Source organism: Peromyscus maniculatus, chromosome 3, assembly GCF_049852395.1.
Source record: "Peromyscus maniculatus bairdii isolate BWxNUB_F1_BW_parent chromosome 3, HU_Pman_BW_mat_3.1, whole genome shotgun sequence".
NCBI lineage: Eukaryota > Metazoa > Chordata > Mammalia > Rodentia > Cricetidae > Peromyscus > Peromyscus maniculatus.
This window is the reverse complement of record NC_134854.1, coordinates 29,228,513-29,245,989: the sequence shown is the minus strand read 5'-3', so window position 1 is coordinate 29,245,989 and position 17,477 is coordinate 29,228,513. Positions and strand designations below refer to the sequence as shown.

At 39.9% G+C, this 17,477-nt stretch overlaps 1 protein-coding gene across 1 annotated transcript in view; it reads left to right on the top strand.

The window, feature by feature from the left end:
- Positions 1-4,346: 4,346 nt before the first annotated feature.
- Positions 4,347-17,477, top strand: part of Grm3 (glutamate metabotropic receptor 3) — a 218,560-nt gene continuing 205,429 nt past the window's right edge. The window contains exon 1 of the mRNA XM_042272706.2: positions 4,347-4,561. The gene's annotated coding sequence lies outside the window, so the exon portion shown is untranslated. The remainder of the gene's footprint in view (positions 4,562-17,477) is intronic.

Here is a 17,477-nt window from a genome sequence, read left to right as displayed (position 1 = left end):
CACTGACAGGCTTTTCCTAAAACCCTTTATATGAATTTTTAAAAGAGACCCCCTCCAGACTAGTAAAGTACAAACAGGAGGCCTCCCAGCAGGATGAAGTAGGCTCACAAAAGAAGGTGAGCCTTAGAAAACAATTTTCTCAGTCCTCAGCCTGGCACCTTTGTGCAGAGCACAGCCTGGAAGACTCTCTACAGCCTGGAAGGCTCTGAACAGCCTGGGATGCTCTGGACAGCCTGGGATGCTCTGGACAGCTTGGGAGTCTCCTTATAGTCTGGGAGGCCCCACCACTACAGCTCTGCACCCTACACAGAACATCTATGGGGATCCAGACTTCCCACCATGCTCTTCTGGGAGGAATGGGAAAATTCATCTCCAACTTGCAGTGCTCAGGATATCCATGTCATAGCACCCACCTTCTCTTCCTACAGCCCGCTGAGAGAGGAAGCTAAGCGCATTTTACATTCCTCTGTAGTGAAACAAAAAGCAGTCTACTGTACCCCAAATTCTAGGGAAACATACCAAATTATTTCCTATAGAGCAGAACCCATTATTTCACTGTGAACCTCTATATTTAGAATACCCCTAAAAGCTATCAAATACCATTTCCTAGACTTTTACTCTTTTCCAGAGGATTAAGGATGCTCCACTTAAATCCAGCACAGGGCATCTGACAACTCTCACTTGGGACTCTGGGAATCTTGGCACTCCTTTGCCTTGTAATCATATTCAAAACAAGGACTAGAATATTTTCACTTTTATATTGTGTAATAATAATCAAATTTAAAATTCATAGATGATCTAAGGAGTAGGAACATTTTGGAAAAGAGTGAAAAATTAAGTGAGGATGACTATAAGTAAATAGTAAATTTGGGAGCCTATAAGTAAATCGTGTGTGTGTGTGTGTGTGTGTGTGTGTGTGTGTGTGTGTGTGTGAGAGAGAGAGAGAGAGAGAGAGAGAGAGAGAGAGAGAGAGAGGCGGGGGGAGGGAGCATATACACATTTCACTGAAGTGATCAGTCAGTATCATCTCAGGTAAAAAGAGTTCCACAAAGAAAGGTAATATTCACTGAGCAGGTGGAACAAATGAATGACAGCTAAGGCAAGTAACGTGCCAAGTGGTCGGGAGGATCAGGCAGCTATTTGACAAACCCAAACCCGATCTTTTAGGGAAGTAAAGTGAGAATGAGAAATGCAACCATATCACAGTCATAAACTAGAATCGTGCTGCATGATCTGGATAACTTATTACCACCCATGATCAAAAGAACTGTACATTCCCGGCTGACAGCAGAAATCACAATGAAGTGGTTCAGTCCGTGGAGATTTGGAGTGAAGGAATGCCAGTAGTGGTAGATAAGGGTCAAGCAGTTACAGGAAGTCTGTAATTGAAAATGGGAAGTTGACCACTTTGGGTATTACTTGTAAAGATGGTGTGCTTTATGTACCGTATTTAAATCAACAATATACAAGAAAGCAGCATGCTAACTGTGAAAAGTCATAGGGAGAAATACCATGATTAAACATGATTAATCTTCCAAACAAATACACAAAAATTAGTAAAGTTTAAATAAATTAGTAAAAAATATAGCCTAGAAAGAGTGGCCAAAATGCTAAACATATGTGTTTGACTTGCAAAAGATTTGATAAATATAAAAATGCTACACCAGAGGTATTTAAGGGTGGGTGATAATTTATTAAAAATGGAGCCCAGTAGTATACTTGAGGAGGATGGGGGAAGATAAAGAATGAATTTTTTAAGCACCATGTCATCTAGTCAGGAGTTACTGTTTAGCTCTATCCCTTGAGGGTTTTAACTCTCAAAATGCATACAGCAATAAATAAACATTAAAAGCTGAGCTATATTCCAGTCAACCATCATTTTAAATCCTGAAGGAAGCATTAAAGTTCAAGACTAATTTGTTTTCAATTAAGTCTTCTATATGCTCACCAATCCAAATGCCTTCAGTTAACTACAAACCAGAGACTAATAGTCATAATTAGTATTTATAGACGACTTTTAAGGACTAAGTTTTGACATAATTCTAAGATATGAGCAAATTTTCCCATTTTATAGATTGCAAAACTGAGATATAGTTTTTCTTTAAAGTCCCATGTTAGAAGCATGTCAGTTAGGAAAGGTGGAAAACTAAGAATTCACATTCAAATAATGTGCATCAAGTAATGTCAGCATCCTCTTCCTTTATCACTTCTTTGTGGGTTACCAGGAGGGAGAAGGAAGCAACTGTCCCATAAGACCAAATTGATACCAGATTCTTAATTTGCTTCACTGTGTCACTCTCGGCTCACTGTAATCCCCAGTGTGGTATACAGCCTACAAACAGGCTACAGAGATACAGTCAGCTCAGACATCAGCACTTCCCTTTTGCAAGCACAACAACTTTCTTTCTTTCTTTCTTTTTCTGATGAGATGAAAACATCAGATATCTTCTACTCTTAATTTCAACTGATTATGATAAGGTCTTAAGATGTGTAGTGATACTTTCTGGAACATTCTAAAAGGGACCAAAATCTGTCAGTACGGCTTCCTAACAGTATTGCAAATCTTTATCTTCTCCATTGTTCATGCCCTTGCTCCTAGATGTTCATGAGTCTATTAAGCAGAAATCATTAAGAGTTGTCTCACAAAGTTCTAATAGTTTTATGGTGAATAGAACATGTTAAGTAATTGTAATGAAACACAAAGGAAAAGTCATTTTCTTTTCTTTCTGCCAATTCTACTGCATTTCAGAAATAAAAGGCCACTTAGAATGGACACTTCAAACATCTCACTGTATAATAGCACTTTATTTTTTAATATATCTAAGATTTTAGATTTAGTGGCATGCACAATGAACTATATAAGCATGTGTGTCTTTAAATATCAGCATCCTTCTAAAAGAACCAGTGCTCAAGTATTTCTGTAGTTTAAATGTTCTGGCTGGCTTACAAAAGAAAGTAGTTGCTAAACAACTTGGCGTCAGATATCAAAGGATAATGTAGCATTTAAGGCATTCTGTTTAATTGTGTCTGGCTTCATATAACTCAGTCCTTGGTTAATACAAAGTTAGTACATCAGGATGGAAAATTAATGAAATTTTAGTTTTGAAATTAAACACAATGCGTTTCTAACCAAAGAATGGAAGCCTGGGTTTTTTTTTTTTCCTTTAGGATGCTATCTGTAGCTTGCAGCCTATTAAAGCTATTTCCGTGAGCTTTTTTCTCCTTTGTGCCTACGTCACCGATTTTAAGGTATTTATTTATTTAATTTTAAAAGGAAAGAAAAGGTTGTGTGAAGAGCCTGCTAACCAGGAAGTAGGGCTAGAGAAAGATTAATGTGGGAGTGGATAGGGGTGGCTCCAGCGAGGGTCAGAAAGAAGAGATTATCTCAGCACTTCCCTAGAATCTTTTTCCGCCTAAGAAATTTGGGAGAATGCGAAAAAGCAGCAGCCCAGCATTCTTGAAGGGGCGTGGCTTCTCTCAAGGGGCTGTCCAATCGAATTCCTTCAGAGGGAGCTATCCCGAGAAGATTGATGAGCGTTGCTAGGAAACAGGAGCGTCTCCCTCCCTGCTGACCCAGAGATTGTGCTGCACAAGCCTCCCCAGGGGCTCGCAATGTGCAGTTGAACCGCGTGTGGGGCAGAGCTGCGTACTGGCCTCCCGGGTTGACTCGCTCACACTGCTCCCTCTTTCGCTGTCTCCTCCAAGTGTGGCCAGCCCTTTACACAGGGACCGCAGGAGAGTTCTCACTAGGAATGCCTGTGGGTTCCTGCCCACCCGCGTGCCATCAGCCCTAGCAGAGCTTCAAAGTTGGAGCCACCTCCCTCTCTACCTCCCCACGCCCCTTCACGCCACTGCTCCGAAATTCGCCGACCTTTGCATGCATTGCCTAAGGGCTGCAAACCTTGAAGCGGAGAAGCCAGCAACCCAACCAGGCTTTCCGTATTGTAACCCTCGGGTCTAGGTACAGTAGCTCACTGAAGACTCTGCAGATACACCCCTATAAACGGAGGGAAGAAAGGGGGAGGGAAAGGAGAAAAAGAATGAGGAGAGGATGTTAGAAGGTCCGTGTCTCTCTGCCTGAGTCCCAATTAGACGCGACTGTTTCAGCCTGGCCAAGGTGAAGGAAAGTTGCTTCCGAGCCTAGGAAGTGGGTTTGGCTGCAAAGAGGCGGAGGGCGACTGGGCTCTGAAGCTCCCCTCCCTTCTGCCGAAGACCACTGGGTCCCCTTCTTGCCAACCTCCTCCCGCTCTTCTCCTCCAGCCCTCCCTTTTCCCACTCCTCCTTGACTCGGAGGCCTGGATGCTGGGCCACCGGGCAGTGGTCCAGCGCGCAGCCGGGCGGGGGCGGGGGCAGGGGGCACTGTGACAGGAAGCTTCGCGCACAAGTTGGCCATTTCAGGGGCAAAATAAGTTCTCCCTTGGATTTAGAAAGGACAAAGGCAGCAAGCTCCCTCTTTTGTGTCGGATGAAGAGGACCAACCATGAGCCGGAGCTTGGGTGCAGGCTCACCGCCTCTACCACCGCGGTCAGCTCCAGTTCCTGCCAGGAGTGGACGGTGCGAGGTAAGAAGCCCAGAGGGGGACGTGTCCCTCTGGAGGGCGCCCAGCGAGGGCGCAGGAGCTCGGGTACCGCGTGGGGCAGGTAAAGCGGGGAAAGTTGAGGCAGAGCATGGACCAGTCTCTACATATCTGCCGGGGGGTGGAAAACGTGGGTCACAGGAGCAATGTGGGTGTGAGTGAGAGTGAGTTTGTGTGTGCGCGCGCTACTGTCCCTCCAGGAAGAGGCCAATTTCAGAGCACGGATCTACTATCAGGGAGCGAGAGGTACAGGGACTAATTAGAGAGATAGGTCTCAATTGCCAACCGCCTCCATCCAGCTCTGCTCTGGGCTCAAGATTCCTTTGCTTGGGGGTTTATAAGGCTTTGTGCACAGGAACCACCGTGTGATGAGCGGCTGACACGCTGGTAGTTCCATGTGGGTGTGGAGGTTGCCAGGCGAGGTGGGTAGCGGTCAGTAGGACCCCGGCGCTGCCAGGATAAGCTCCGCAGACAGAGGGGTTCACCCCCACGCAAGCATGCTTGGAAATCACCCCTAACTCGCTGCCCTTTGCTCTTTTTTACTTGAGGGGGAAAAAAACGAGCCAGACTCAAAGCCTATCTCCCCATTGATCCTGTTCCATTTTCTTATCTGACAGTGAGATAACTCGGAGAGGGCGGGAGATCCGCGGTCCAAAAATAGACTAGGTGATATATCCAGTACGCTGTTTTCTTAGGAATTTCACTTAGATCTCCTTCTAGTTCCTCAAAGAGGTAACCAACATGCAAGTGTCTCTTAAAGATGAGATGGTTTGAAGAAGTGAACACCTCCTTTCAAAATATCTTAGAGTACTGCAAATTCTGAAAACAAATAAAACTCCACCTTTCACAAGATGTATAGTCACAGATTCAACTAATTTACTTGTATAATAGTTCTACTCTTGTTCAAATAGTAATAGATATATTTATCGATACCCTGAATTTATACATACCCAGTGTAATCACACATTGGCACATTGCAAGCTAAGATTTTTTTGTGAGTTGAGATTAGTGTGTTAAGACCCTCAACCAGTTGGTTACTTCGAGTTTCTTTGCTTGAATTTCTTTGTGCTCCTGGCCTCCAGAACTGCTCATTTGACTACTTTGTTGAGGTATGGGGGTTGGGGATACCATCCCTTTGGACATATTCATTTACCTGTCTCAGTTTCTAAATTGGCTTTGGTTTATCTGCTCACAGTTTGAGGTTGTTACTTGAATGCTATTGTGTGTATAAGTGTATTGGATATCAGCATTACCCAAAACATCCAGATTTCCATTTCACTAGATGCCTGTGGATAACAATTCCTATCGAAGATATTGGAGAAACTGATTAGGATTCTGTACTGTTATTTGCCTTTTTTTCTAAAAACAGCCCAGTGTAATTTCACAGTCTGAAAGTTGCATTGTCCACATTGTTGTACCAATGTCTTCTATTTATGAAGATCCCTCACACCTGTAGGTTTGAGCTGTCCACATCTTTAGGTTCTCATTGCCCATCAGGAGTACATAGATATTTTGAATAGGCTGCCCTGGGCTTTCTTGATTTATATGCTAAGTGATACTCGGAGTGCTTATGATGCAAAATGACCCAAGAAGAAAATTTGAGATGTATTCTAGCACACATAAAACAAAGAAAATTGTATCTACATTCATAGGGCCTAAAACAATATGACAAGAAAACTTGATGCTGTTAAGTCCAACCTCACTCACCCCCAAAATGGTGTGGACATCTACCTCTGTAAGCTATATCCTTACCAATAAAATGTGAAACTTAATTCATAAAAAAAATCTTTGTCAGTGCACAAAGGAAAGATCTGTTTCTCTATTTAAAGTGCATAGTATTTTTCAGTTATATGTCATCAATTGATTAAGAAAATGTGTGGGTAGGCTGCAGATTTTAGAAATAATAAATAAACTATGTGACTTACTCATCTGTGTATGATGGCTATATTTTAAAAGTGATAATATATATATATATATATATATATATATATATATATGGGGAAAAGTATAAATCTTGTTACTTATTTCAAGATTGCCTAGCATCAACAACACTTCTCTGATTTCATGTCATTGCAATTAAAATTGGTAAGCTGAACAAATGCAAAGATAGCCCCAAACTAGTGATCTTTTAATCTATGTTATAATTAATATCTCTGTTGAATGAAAAATCCAGAGCATCAAAAGGTCACCTGTTTCACTTCTCTACTTCATGACAGGTGATCAGTCAGAAACACAGTTAGTCTAAGATTCTCCAGTTCTGTGCGATTCACAGCAATAATACCTTACAACTTCCCTGGGAATAGTCTCTTCTTCTTTCAGCTCTAACTTTATTTCAAGTTAAGTGATCTCTTCTTTGTGTGCATTCTTGTAATCATAAGTCCCAAAATGAGCTATGATCTTCTGAGGGTTCTAGCTAATAGTTGTCAAGGTGTAGCCTGTTGGCTTAGGCATGGAATATTTCAACTTGTTGTCTGTGCTCAACATCATCCCAAGAAGACATTACAAAAAAAAAATTAAAAAAAGAAAAGAAAAATTACCTAATTTCTTTGAATAAAAGAGGTGGACAAATTACATTTTCACAGGGTGGGATATGGCCAGAACTGTAGGATTAAGACTTGTCTTCTCCAGAGCCAGTTCCTGAAAGGGGGCTGATATTTACACACAGTTGTCTCTCTTTTCTGTTTTATGCTGAGTTGATTGTTCATTCCCACTTCTTTTGAGATTCTGCTAAATGTATCCAATTCTACATTAGATGCATTTGTTGAAATTGCTCTCAAGAAGCAGTGTAAAATGATAGAAGATTATTTACTGAGACTAAAAACACAAAATGAGTACAGTCATAGAAACGGAGACCACACAAACCATTAGGGCATCTTCCTCCTGCCGCCTCTAACATAGGTTAGGTCCCTACAGCATTACTATATTTTGGAGTGCTTTAATCAATCCAGTGTGATTTTAAATGGCTCATCATTTCTTCCAGATTTTTTTTTTGAAACACTGTTTCATATTGCTCTGTTAAGAATTTTGTGATATTGGGCCTAATTCTTCCAGGATTTTGATTTACCTTATTGCTAACTCCTTATCATTTACTCCTCTGGGCTACTCCCTCCTCTTGTGTAATTTAAGGTCATAATCCAACTTTTATCCAGGACTTGTAAAATACATGGTTCCATAAGAGAACACATGGTGCCAATTCTATATTCACCTCTTTGCTCAATATTATGTATGTATTGGGCCATTTACAGGCATGTGTGTGGCTGTGTGTCCTAACAGTTTATCTGATTAACGTAAGAGAAGGGAAATTATCTTTCCTGACACTCGTGACCTGTGTGAATATGCAGATGATCTCTTCTAAGTAATGTTCCGAGTGGTTGCACAGTTGTGAGATATTTTCATTGCAAATTTGTTGTCAACAGAGCCCTGTCACCACCCACAACACTACAAGGGAGTTTTGTGACATGCTGGTCAGATGCTCCAATGAGCCCAAGAAGCTGTTGTCATGTAAATTCCACTATTGAAATGAAAGTGATTTCCATAATTAATAGGATGTGCTAAGAATGCTGTAGTGTATGTAAGTTAGCTGAGTGTGAACACAGCAGAGTAATTCTGTTAGAATTTTCAGTGGTCCCTTCATTTGATACAAACTGAAAGGCCAGAATTAAGAACACATCATTCCGTGTTCTGTATCATGAAGAGTAAGCTCACATCATGCATATACCAACATAAATTATATTTAGGCTTATATGGAGGAACCATATGTGAAGGTTACTTTAAAAATAAAAAGCCTGAAATAACCACAAGGGAAAAAAAACAGGATTTTATTTTGTTCACTTAAAATCTGGTTCCAAGCTTGTGTAGGCTTCTTTAAGATTCTCCAGCAAATATCTTGGTAGCTTCACCCTCCCACTCAATTGTCTCTCCCAGTCCCTGGCATTGAAATGCAAGCTTTGCTAGACAGTAGAGGAGCAAATGACTAGGAAGTACCTTCCAAGGTACACTTGGCAAATCCAGACAGTGGCTGCTTCCGAGTGAGGTGAATCAGCAGCCAAAAGCACTTTAGACTGCACACAGAAACATCCGTGCAGACCAAGGAAACGATAGGGAAAAGGACCATTACAAAATGAACTCTATTTTTAAGGGAACTGAGTTGGATTTCATGGAGCAAACAATTTTTAAGTCAGTATTGTCTCTTCCGACATCCTAAAGTGTTTTTATAGTGCCATTCATCACACAGTGGTGAGTACCCTCAAAATGATTTTCCTTAGAAACAAAGGGAAAATCAATTTCCTTGGTATAGGAAAAGTAGGCCATTAATATATTTGTGATTTCACCCTGGAACCAGAAAGGCATTCTAAGAAGTGACGCTCTACATAGACTTGGTTTTCTTATCAGATCAGCAGTCCTGTTATAGAACTGGAAAATTACACACTGTACTTTAAGTACACAAATACACTAAGAAAATGTTCATCTACAATCTATACAAAGTCTACACCAAGATAGCATGTTTCAAAGCAAAGCCACATATGTAGATGGTAGCTCCTCAGAAATCATGAACAGTTTTCATGTTTAGTTCCTTGCTGAAATGTACTTTTCATTATCATTGCTTTTTTTCTTTTTACAAATGGAGAGTTGCTTGCAAAAGCATAGATACTCACCAAACATAGAGGAATTTTGAGAATCTAGATGCACAGTTTTCAAAAGCTTACAACCAGTACATACAACAAATAAATAAGATAACAATTTCTAGACCAGCAATGAGTTTTATAGCACATGGAGTATTTTTGAAAAATTCACTTAAGAGAAAGAATACAACCAGAAAAGTCATCTATTAGCAAAGTGACTGATGAAAAGGTCACTTTGCTAATAGATGACTTTCCTGGTTGTATTCACTTCACACCTGTTAAGAACAAAAGAAGATTTAGAGTATGTAATCAGGCCACAAAAGTACTAAAATATACACAAAAGCATCACAAGCATATGTAAAGTTGAAACTGCTCAAAAAATTAAATTTTAAATGTTCAGTTAGAAAAGAATAAGGGCCTAAAAAGATGTTTGGTCCATAAAAGCACTTGCCACTCAAGCACAGGACCTGAGTTCCAGTCCTGTGCTCACATAAAAAACAGACATGACAGCATCCACCTGTAACCCTAGAGCTGGGAAAGCAGAGTTGGGGGATCCTCTCTACTTGCTGGCAAGTCAGTGTAGCCAAATGGATAAGCTCTGTGTTCAGCGACAGACTGTTCCAAAAAATAAGGCTGAAAATTTTTAAGGAAGACATCAGACATCGATCTCTTACCTCCACATGTGTATACATGTGTGTACACATACACATACAAATAAAGTCATACCAGCACATGCATGTGCACACAAACTCACACAGACACAAGTACACAGAAAAAAAAAGTAAAATTATCAAAATGTTCAACCAAATGAAAAATTGGCTTCCTTTACTTAATGTATTAATTTGGATTCAAGACATGCATTCTCTCTCTCTCCTCTCTCTCTCTCTCTCTCTCTCTCTCTCTCTCTCTCTCTCTCTCTCTCTCAACACACACACATGCTCTAGAAATACTGTGCTAGATTCTGTAGGAAGACAAACCAATGACCTGTCTTAGTAATAGATCATTACTGACCAGTTGTCCTGTGGTAAGAACTCTACTATAGCATAATAAGGATCATCTGGTTTATTGTTATAACAGTTTAGTGAGTCAAGAAGATACTGTGAGCATCTTTTAACAGAAGAAATGGTGGTTCTATAGATACAACTTCTTGCCCAAGTGTGAGTACTAAACAAGAATCAAAACTTATTTCTAACTCCAGGATAAACTTTGTCAGCTATATTGTAAAATACATTCCCACCCAGTTTGTTTCTTTGCCACACTTCCTTTTAGTCTACAAATCATTTTTGAGATTCAAATGAAAGGGCATGCTTCCAAAAGAAGAAAAACAAAGAGCAATTAATGGGACATGGAAAAGGTCCTACAGGCCAAGACATCATCTATCCCTAACCAAAACCCTTCCTAAAAACAAGGAAATATGGTGGAAGAAATAAACTGAAACATTATTTATAATTAAATATGTCTAAGGAAAATCAGAGAATTGCAACTATCTAGGAAGATGATAGATTTGTTAAGCTGAGAAATAAATACCAGCTCTGAAAAATGTGAAAGAAATAAATTTCCTGGAGCCTGATTTCAATGAACATCACAGTCTGCAAAAAATAAACACAGTGACAAGAATACAGTCCCTGAAAGAACCAAGAGGTAAACAGCCTTTCTGCCCATCAAGACTAAAATGTTCCTGTATCTCTTCTCTTACAACCTAATTATTTTCCACCAAGTAAACAAGCTGGGAAAGGTGTTCTGTAGACTAGTAAAACTTTAAGTTAATATTTCCAGCTGGAATGGTAACAGTTCATCTTTAAGTAAGTCTCAGTGTTTTTATGCACTGGGGTGTTTATCTGTAATGTACCCAGCAGCCTACAGCTAGAAGGGTACAGAGATTCCCACTTTATAACACACTAAGAATAAGAGAAACAAAGTGGCCTGCTCACTGTAGGAATGCCCTGTACAAGATCCCACCTCAGATTTTTTGATCTGGTGCTTCCTCACAAACAAGAACGCAGTTGTCTTAACTGCATAGATATATACCCGTTGTCACAACACTGAAGACCTGAAACACGAGGCTTCACTCAGATTCTTCTCAGATTGCTATTTGCTCTAAGATATTTGTGTGAACTTAAGCAAAGGAAGAAAGAGAGAGAGAGAGAGAGAGAGAGAGAGAGAGAGAGAGAAGGGATGGAGGGAGGGAGGGATGAAGGGAGGGAGGGAGGGAGGGAGGGAGGGAGGGAGGGAGGGAGGGAGGGAGGGAGGGAGGGAGGGAGGAGGAAGAAAAAAGGAAGAAAGGAAGATATCCTAGATATCTTGGATATTCCATATCTGTCCCTCCATCTGGTGGAAGCTGTTTCCTTCGATTATTAATAATACATAACAGATAGATTATTAGTAATATTTTGTATTTTACTTAGCAGTTTCAATACACCATGTGTTAGTGAACACAACATAATGGAAACTGCTTTCAAAAATATGTCAAAATACATGCCAACTTGAGAGATGGCAGCACAAGGTCAGAAACAGTTGGAATTTGTATCTGCCTCAAGGAGAAAATGAGATCTGAAGAATATAATTAACTGTTTCTATTTTGAAACATCTCATTTTTTTTCTGAAAAAGCAAAGACCCTCTATTTGCTGATTCCTTAATCCCAGTGATTTCTGTCAAGCTTGGGGATAGTGATAGCCAGTCCATACCTCACTTCAGAACTGGTGATAAGCCATAGTGTGAGACTTAAGAGACATTTGTGTAATGACCAATGCCTGCCTGCCCTTTGGAAAAATATTTAAAGCTCTACTTTCTCAAACTGTGTCTTCTGACATCTGCCTTGGTTGATGAAGCTCTCAAAATCTTAAGCTAAAGTATCTCATTCAAAAAGTACAAAAACATCTTTAAATCCTTCTAGTGTACATAGTCTCAAAAAAACTGAATCATTGGGTCATTTTTTCAGAAAACTAACTTCATGCAGTTTGGTAGGGATCTTTAAGGAATTTGGAGTTTTACCTTCATCACTGTTCTGTAGAAGATAAGGCATCCTGTGGATCTGGCTTCATAAATGCCCAGAATTTACTAAGTTGGGATGAGGTAAACCATCAATTGAAGAAATGAAGCTTTTCCAAGGAAAAGATTAAGTGCTAAACAGCACTCATCCTCCCCATGTTTCCTCTAAGATTTTAAGCTATGACCTCACCTCGCTGTGTGACAAGGAACAGAAACGTGGTGCCTCAGATGGAAGAAGTGGGAATGTAGTGGGTAGCCTTCCAGCTTTGACCTGGAAGTTCCAACCCCCACTGAGGCTTCGGTAACTGTCACACCTACAAGGAGGGGCCGAGAGAGGACCCTGAAGACCCAAGATCTGGATGGGCCAGCTCTCTTGATTCCTGAACCCTGGACGCTGAAGGTAGACTGAGCAGAGTTCTCCAGAGAACACCACCGGACTGCGCCACACCTTGCCTAGACCCTGTTACCTATCCCTTCACTTGTAATCTACCCCACAAAATAAACCTCCCTTTTAACTACGTGGAGTGGCCTTAATAGTTTCACCAATATGGGAATGTTTCAGGAAAAAGAGACAGAATGTCAGCTCCAGTCTCTGTCCTGTTCCACAAGGCAATCACCTGCTACCTCTTCTACAAACAGCACTTAGCAAAGTGCCCACAAAAGCCAACATCAGAATCACTTTAAAATGAAGATGACTGGCTAGATACAGCCCAGCTTAGGGGAAACAAATACAGTTAAAACTTGGATTAAAGAATCTACATATTGACTATAATTCAGATTATTTGTAAGAAAAATTCAAGTTTGAGAAACATTCCTCAATTAGTCTGCTCAGGACACTATAATAAAATACTATAGTAGCAAACCAATCCAGACACTAAGGTCTCCAAGGTGAAGTTACCAGCAGATTTGTTATGCACCTACTTCTCAATATGATGCTATTTTGCTGTGTCCACACATGAGAGGGGGAAACAGAAACTCTACTTACTGGGATACTAGCCTGCCATGAGATTCCTGGCACAATACGGACCTCATTCAAATACATCTCCCCAAGGACCTCATCTGTAGACACTATCACACTGAAGGTTAACTATTTAGCATGTGAATTCTGGAGGTACTCAAATATTCAGTACATATCGATTTAGCGTGGAATGATGGTCCTACAGAGAACATTATGTGAACTGCTTGTACCAAATTATTTACCACATCATTCTAGTATAATTGGATTAACCAGTTGTCTAAATTCCATAAGCCAATTTTTCTATTAATTAAGCTCAACTAATAGAGCAGTTTCTATGAGTTATATGAGCAGACTGACTCTCTAGAAATCTCATATTTTCACTGCAAAGGAATTTATTCTGTTACCTGGAGTAAATTTATATAAAATACATAAATATTTACAAGGCATCATCTTTTCTATAGGCTTCACATTAGAAAATCCCTTCCTTTCTTTACTCTGCATTTTTACTATGATATTGAATTATTAGAAACAAAAATTACTGACATTTTAAATAATGCATTAGTGAAAACATTACTTTTTTGAAGATCAGAAATCTGATTTGTCTCTATCCTCTTCACACTGACGTTGTCTTTATAGCCATATTTTTGTAATCTAAAGGAAAGCATTGTTTTGTCCCAGTTCTCTACCCCCTCCAGATTTGCAGGGCAGTGGCGGCAGGGAGAACCTCATTTGGCAACTTACAGTCTCTACTCAGCTTCTACTGCATTCAAGTGAATGGTTGCTTAGTTGAGGTTGGCAGACCTCACTGAAACAGTTTCCTAAGCAGTGCTCAGAACCACATGGGAAAATGCTGAGGAGAGAATGATGGATGGGCAGCAGAGGGTGCAGGGCCTCAGGCTGGGCTACCAGGTTCAGTTCCCAGGGAGTCTTCACAACTTTGCCTTCACTAAATTTCATAAAGAGAGCAACATTAAACCTAGACCCCAATACTTTCAAACATTCTTAATGTGCAAGAATCTCTGACATCACAGTGTTCACTGTTGAAAGTCACATTGTAGCTCTGGCAGAGGCTGCTTTCGTTGGTTACAGGGCCACCCAGTGAAGGTGTTTCTACAGGAGGCTCCCTACACATCGTCAGGCTTTATATATCTAAACCCAAAAGCCATCACCATCACAAACCTTTTCTGTCCCTCATAGTTACAGATTCCAGGTCTCAAAGAAGTAGTTTAAAATCTGGGAGTTGCCAATATCATTCACTTCTGTGTGGCTCTCTGTTGGTTACTTCTTCATGACTGTGTGTATCTTCATTTGTACCTCTGCCCAAACCTAGCCCAGTTAACATCCTTCTTCTTCCAGCCTTTCTTCAGCATTTTAGCTTCTCCGATTCTCTCCTCTTTTCTTTACTTACTTATCAGATTTTTAGTTACCATCCAGAGATAACTGTACACATGAGATACTGAGATTCAGATCCTAAACATGATGGGGTATTAAAATAAAATAACCAAAAAGATTTGTGCCTGGTGATCCTGGCCTGTAATCCTAGCTATACTCAGGAAGCTGAGAAGGAAGAAATGAAAGTTCAGCATTAGTGGGACTACAAAGTCAGTTTAAGGCCAGTTAAACAACTAAGCAAAACTTTGTCTCAAAATATAAAGAAATGTGCTAACGGTGGAGCTTAGTGTCTCTGCTAGGGCTTCTGTTGCTGTGCAGAGATGCCCTGACCACAGCAACTCATATAAAGGAAAAACATTTCATTGGGAATTAGTTTCAGATAGAATTAGTCTATCATCAAGGAAAGGAAGCATGGTGGCATGCACACAGACATGGTGCTGGAGAGGCAGCTGAGAGTCCTACATCTGGATCTGCAGGCAGTAGGAAGAGAGAGTGACACTGGGCCTGGCTTGAACTTCTGAAACCTCAGAGCCAACCCCCAGTGACACATTTCCTCCAGTGAGGTCACACCTCCTAAGAGTGCCACTCCCTATGAACCTTTGGGGGCCATTTTCATTCAAAATACCACACTTAATGATACAGAATCCTTACCTAGCGTGTGTGAGGCCCCAGGTTCAATCCACAGAGGCACCCTCCCAAGGGATAATACTGGTAAATAGCTGGCTTTTCAATTCCATTCCTAGGTTTTCAAAGAAGTAAATGGAAAGTTATCACTTAAAAATAACTTCCTGCTGTCTTCCTCCATCCCAACATCTGTTTTCTGTTTTCACTCAAGATAGGCCTTCTACATTGGTGTAGTCACAACTTCATTTTGGATGTATTTTCTTCCTCCTTTCAACAAACCTATATTTAAATCTAATTTCACAGTCATCAAAGTCTATGATATGTTCATCTGTCTTATCAAAGTTTTATCCAAAACATCCTTGCAGTCTTACTTACACAGGCCTGAATAGTAAATCACATTTTGGCAAGCATAGAATACAGGTAGAATAATAAACTAAGTTTATTTTCATTTTTTCTTATTTAAAATTTATTCTGTAAAATATGCTTGTGTAATAAAAAAATGAGAAACCTTAACTCCTAAACAATCTTCATTTAAAAAATTACTATGCCTAGACCAATATAATGATTGAAACTTTGAACATTACAGGTAAGTATTTTCTCCATGACAGCAGGAGCCTATTTTGAATTAACATCTGGAAAAGAAATTTAGCATGCTCCCAGGGGTTATCATCCATGCTTCCTTGCTGGTGTTTCTGACTCCAGTCCTGACATCTGCAAAGTTAGGGATGGACGGTAGCATGGGTACGAGGGTATGAGGACAAAGTTCTTACCTGGCAGTTGTAACACATTCTGTGACCATATATTTTTTAAGGGGAGGGAGGGAGTGAGCACACATGCTGATAGGAATTCCTTTGCCATTGCTAAGGCTTCAGCACCTAAGTCTCCCTGCACAGTTTTCTTTTGTTGACCCATACCTCCTCAGCTCTTGGTCCTTCAGTGGTCCACATTATACCGTTCTCATTCTTGGTGCCCTATTGTCCATCTAGGCATTCCTCCTGCCCTGTGTACCTTTCACCTATGACTGATATTCAATCCACAGGAAATACTCACATACTGTTTGGGGAAAACTCTTAAGCTTGAGGACCTCAGCAACGTGTCAGTATGCCTTCCTTCCCTACCCTTGCTGGAGCAGCTGGAGCAGCTGGAGCAGCTGGAGCAGCTGGAGCAGCTGGTGCTTCTTGCCCCTCCATACTTCCCACACTTGAGATGGCATTAGCAACTGTTACAGCTCCTGTGCGCTTTGACCCCCAGAAGCATTTCCCAATGCTGCCTTCTTTAGGACACAATGAGATATATTACACCTACTTTCTTGGATATTTACCACTTACTACTTGGCCATGCAGACCAGGATGAGTACTGGTTTTGCAGCAAATGCTTGTTGACCATATGTGTTTAGTATCATACTTTATAGAGTGAAAAGATTTTAAGCTTATTATAAAAATACATCATTATAATTTTTATTAACACATTTATTATACAAATTAGAGGATTCAGTGTGATAGTTTCACATAGCCATACATACATTATGCATCAATGGTATCCATCCATTCTTCTTCTTTCCAGGGCTCACCACCCACTACCCTACCCTAAAAGTTCTTTTTAACTTCTTTAAGAAAATAAGAAATGAGGACTAGATAGATGACTCTGTGGCTGAGCACTTATTGCTCTTACAAAGGACCAGAGTTTGTTTCCCAGCACCCATGTAGTGACTTACAAACATCTGTAACTCCAGGTCCTGGGGGATCTGATGTCCTCTTCTGACCTCTAAGGTACTAGGCACACATATACATAAAAGCAAGAAAAACACTCATCCATATAAAATAAATAAACCTTTAAAATATTTATGTAAAACTATAACTGTTTATAACTTCTAAAGAGGTTTTATATAGAGATTGCTCTGTCAAGGTTTATACAAGTCAGAGACTAGAAACTTAAGATAAATTTATCTTCCTGATCAGAAGATATCTCGTAACCTTTTTATAAGTAAATCTATAATAATAAATGGAACACACCGTAATATTTTATAAATTTTTCATGAATGGATAAATTTTGTTTTAATTTTTAAATTTAATCAGTAGGCACATTCCATGCTAAATTATTAATGTAATTTCTGCCCTTCATACAATGTACTTTAAAAATAAGAATTGTTACATTTTTAATTTCAATCCACAAATTATACTATTTTCCTGAAGGCATTTTGCATCTCAAACAAAATAACATCATATAAATATTTTAAAATGTCATGAAAAAGTGACATCAATCCAATGAAATAAATCTTTAAGTGTCTGCTACTTTCCAGGCATTAGATGATGTATT